We start from the raw sequence: 4,851 nt of genomic DNA on the forward strand, positions 1-4,851 counted from the left end.
CCAGAAGCTGCCGTGGTGTCTGCTAAAGCGTGCTCTTGGCTCCCAGACACTGTGAACTCCATTTCTCAGCTGAGGAACTTAAAAGGCCAATGTCTTTTAAGATAAACAGAGATTGGAGATTTTTTAAAAAGGAACACCTTTTAAATGAAATGCCCTGAAGAACTCAAACCATGTGCCGGTGACCCAGAGTAATTAAGACATAATTAAGGTACACGGCAGTGTAGGGACAGAGTTATCTCAGCCCAGAAGACTGGAGCCCAGCCACACACGAACACCTGTGGCGTGAATCAGAAAAGCCTCCGCACCTTAGACTTCAGCAGAGTCTTCCTGCGGTCTTTGTCCTCACCTAGCTGCTGCTGTCTTTCTCTGCTCGCTCCTCTCTAGTGCAGCTCCTTCCAGCAAGGATACCAGACCTTCTGAATAACAGGTGGGCATCTGGCCATGTGCCATCACGGTGCTCTGTCCCCATCACCACCAGCCACCTCACCTCAGTGTCACGCTCAGGGCACACCCGCTATAGTCGATCCAAGTTGCAGAAAGACACACCACAGTGTAGGAACAAAACTTTCTACCAAAGAAGGGAGGCACCTTCTCAAGCCACAAGGCAAAAAGGATGTAAATTTGGAACTGTCAGAAAACAACATCCCCACCAGCAGGGGGTGGGGGATGAATGGAAGGGTGAAGAAAGAGTCTGGGCAGTTTGAGCCCAGGTTAGCCCGAAGACACTCAGACCCATGTTTCACTCTGGCATTTCTGTCTGTGCTGTGACTGACTTTCGGTCTGCTTAATAAACCTAATACTGGGAATAAGGGAGTTGGGGCTGCCACTTAGAACCAATGGAATTCTGGGAAATACACCTGGGTCCCGTCCTGAGACAAAATCCTTTCCTCACAGTTGAATAAAAATATACACGTGCTGACAACAAACTACTTGTAATACTTGCCAGGAATAACCAGCTCTGCGAGTCCACGGTCAGGGAAGCCATACCCGGGAGTGTCTCTCCAGGCTGCCAGGCTATGGTTATCTGTCTCAGCTGAGGTCAACCTAAGCAGCACACTAAACAACATAATAACAGCATGTGGGACCACGAAAGGCAGAATGAGAAGAACCAGTTGCCATGTGAAAACCTCAGAAACTATGTCAGCATTTGACTCCTAATTATAGACTGAAGAGCTGTCAAAAGTTAAGGTAAGCCTGTCAGAAGTGTTTACCTTGCCTTTCTTATCCAGGGCTGGGCTGACAGTGCTTGGGGCCCTCAGCAATTAGCCCTACCCGAGTATGCAGCAAGCCGGAACACGCTCCAAACACGCTCCAGCTTCCTCCACCTGACTAACAACCTGAACAGTCTGGTGCGGCCTCTCCCCATCACTTGAGCCAGGGGGAGCCCTTCCCTGCCTCCCATCCTCAGCAGCGTCAAGCCCTCTGCCTGAAGACCCACCCTGCAAGGGTGTACCTTTGGCCAATGAGTGCCTCATTTGCTCTTGTACCCACCCATGCATTCCTCTGTTCCCTTCAGGACTCTTTGGTGGTGTCTGTCTGTCTGTCTGTCTGGTCTTGCCTCCTTCTGTGTTGCAGCGTAACTCTCTTCCTCAGTTGTGTGCTCCCTAATGGTAGAAACCATCTCTTGATAAGATTTACATCACTTCAACTAAAAGAGATTACAGCCAAGGATGTGGGATGTAAGCTAAGGAACATTGGCCTGGCTCTCATACACCATTTTCATTCAGCTTGTTCCAACACTCTCTTGGACAACTCAATTTTGCCATTATTTCCCAGGTATGGTGTTGGCTCCATTTTGCCTGTTCATTGATTCAATTCATGTATATTCATTCAGTCCCTTGTCAGTCAAGACTAAACTTGACTCTAGCTGCAGGATGATCACACAGAAGCTTGTTACGAGTGGACCCAACAGTCAAGGTGGTGGGTAGTCTGGGTGTGAGGTGCTCAGGCCTCTGTGAGGCCACCCCACAGCTGGGGTCTCTCCCTGGAGTAAGATCGGGAATCCCAAACTCCTCACTTTCGTTGTCAGTCACAATCCCTCCAAAGTCTAAGATAGCCTTCACTTAAGTAAGCTACGGTTCTAACTCTGCTCTAAGTAGTTGGTGCGCTTTGCCTGTGAGCTGCACGCTTCCTTCAAAGGACCTGTCCGTGAGCGTCTCCTCCGCCTTATTAACCCAGTTCTCCGGGCTCAGGAGGCTACTAGCATGCCTCCTGGCTCCTTCCCACGCTGCCTATCAACTCCAGAAGGTGGGGCCCAGCGTTGTTGCCTTGCGCCGTGCGCGTCCTCAACCAGCTCCATCAGTCCCTGATCACAAAGGCTCGAAGGCCACTAGGAAAATAAGCACCTCCTTCTCTTTCCCTCAGGCAGTTCCCACTTCCCGTCTTCCCCTCTGACTCCTTATCAGAGGTTCTCCCTACTGTAAGCTGCCTTCTGGCCCCATGGGGCCACGCACTGGCTGGAAATTCAGATTTCCCCGGAGGAGGGTACATGCTGTTGGGCCCTCAGTGTTTGCTCTCTCACTATGATTCAATACACCAAGGCACAAACAGCTTATTTGCCATAGTTATTTGTTCTCCTGTTGTTTCATGTGCTATGGATGGAGTAGAGCTTTTCCATATAAACCATATTTTTAATAGATCCTGGAAAATCACTAGTTGATAAGTGTTTATCACACATAGGTTTATGAACATAATCTCTGAATCAGTTTATTCATCAGAAAGCCCATTCAAAATGATTAAAAGAACTAGTGTGGCTACACAGTGGTGGTGCATTCCCTTAATCCCAGAGCTTGGGAGGCAGAGGCAGGCTGATCTCTGTGAGTACAAGGCCATCCTGATCTGCAAAGTGAGTTCTAGGACAGCCAGGACTGTTCCACAGAGAAACCCTGTAAAGAAGGAGGAGGGGGAGGAGAAGCTTAACAATGTTTGTAACTTCTGAGTAGTATGCAAATTTTTTTGTTTTAACATTATCCTTTATTACTGTCCCAAATGAAAGTCCCCCCCTGCAGCTACACAGAAAACAAAGAACCTCAGTGACTTTCAGTTCCTTGCCAACTCAAGATAATTTATAGCAAGCAGATGATTTTATCTTTCTTAATTTACCACAGACTCTGACCAACAGTGAGCACCAGAAATTGAAAATGAAGCAATAAAGTCAAGCAAAGCTGTATGTTCTTCCAAAGCCAGTTACAAGTGTGGAGACCAGGGCTGGCGAGAGAGCTCAGTTAAGAGAAATCTCTGTTCTTACGGGGACCCGGGTTGCGTTCCCAAAACTCACAGTGACTCAAAACTGTGTATAACTCCAGTTCTAGGGGACCCAACTCCCTTTTCTTATCTCCATGGGCATCAGACATGCATGTGGTGCACTTACATACATGCATACATACATGCATGCATGTATGCAGGCAAACACTCAGACACATAAAAATAAATAAACACTTTAAAAATGTGTAAGTTTGGGAACCACTGAGGCTGCAGCTTGAAAACCACTGGCAGCAAGCTGTGCAGTTGTGGCCAGTCGGATGGGAACCTACCTGGTCTCCCTCTGTGGTACAGAGGCCCCAAATCTGCTGTCAAGGCAGCTGGATCCTGCAGCTAGCCTCTGTGATTCACATCTGGGAAATCAAACTACGAAGAGGAGTAAGGCTGGCAACATATCCTGAGAGCACACTTTCACACAAATAAGATCTGTGTAAACACGCATGGGTTAACAGGGTTCTGTGAAGCAGAACACAGAGCTGAGAGCGAGAACCTGAAAAGGGGGCCCTGAGGGAGGGCTTTGTTCCAGGAGGGGGAGGGGGCCCTGTGGGGGGCTTTTTCCAGGAGGGGGAGGGGGCCCTGAGGGGGGACTTTGTTCCAGGAGGGGTTTTTTTTTCTGTGCTTATGAATTTATTATGGAATAAAGTTAAGTGAGTTACTGGTGGGAAGCCCCAAGGCCCTTGCACAGTGAACATAGTTAGATATCAGACACACCTCCTGTTCTTCTATTGTTATCATGGAAGCCTGTGGCTAAACATGAAAGTCAAGTCCTGGAATAGGTAGGTGTGATAAAACATATCCACAATCCTTGCGCTGGAGGCAGAGGCAGGAGAATCTCTCGTTCGAGGTCCACCCAGCTACACAGCAGGTCTCAGGTCAGCCTGAGACAAATGAGAAACATATTCTCAGCGGGAAAAAAAAAGAAGTGAGAGAGGGAGAAAGTTTAGAATGAATTACCATGAGAATTACAGACAGGAGGGACACGAAAGGGCTTTGCTGAGAATGTCGTGCGCCCACCAGCCCACCATCCGTCCTCGCAGACTGGGCTCCGTGCTAACGCGTATGGGAGGCCTTCTCATCCTCGCGCTTCCAGTTCTTTTTGATCCAAAAGTATAAAATATAAAATTTCGAAAGGTAAATATTTCATTGTTTTTTCCCACTGTCCCGAGTGTCGGGTGAAGCCGTGAGCACCCTGCCAGGTCCCACCCAGGATGGGCGTCATTTCTTTATGTGGAGTCTGCTGGATACACCACCCAGTGCCCCACAGTCATTTCAGCTGTCAGATCAGCATCACAGCGCCTGTGTTCACGAGGGTCTTCAGTGGCAGGCCAACGCAGGCCCGTGTCACCCCTCGCTGCGTCACTGAGGCACGGTATCACATCACCTTATCTCCAAAGGCGTGGCATGGTACGATAATACGTTTTTAAAGAGAGATGCTGTTCGTTCAGACAGCATTTACTACAGACTAATAGTTCTGTTTATTATTGTTGCTGCTCTCTTATCGTGCCTAATATAGAAACTGAACCTGACCACGGGGAAACACGGGACTTGCTACCGTCCACGGCTGCAGCCACCCACCCCTTGCAGATGTGG

Source organism: Meriones unguiculatus, chromosome 2, assembly GCF_030254825.1.
Source record: "Meriones unguiculatus strain TT.TT164.6M chromosome 2, Bangor_MerUng_6.1, whole genome shotgun sequence".
Taxonomy (NCBI): Eukaryota; Metazoa; Chordata; class Mammalia; order Rodentia; family Muridae; genus Meriones; species Meriones unguiculatus.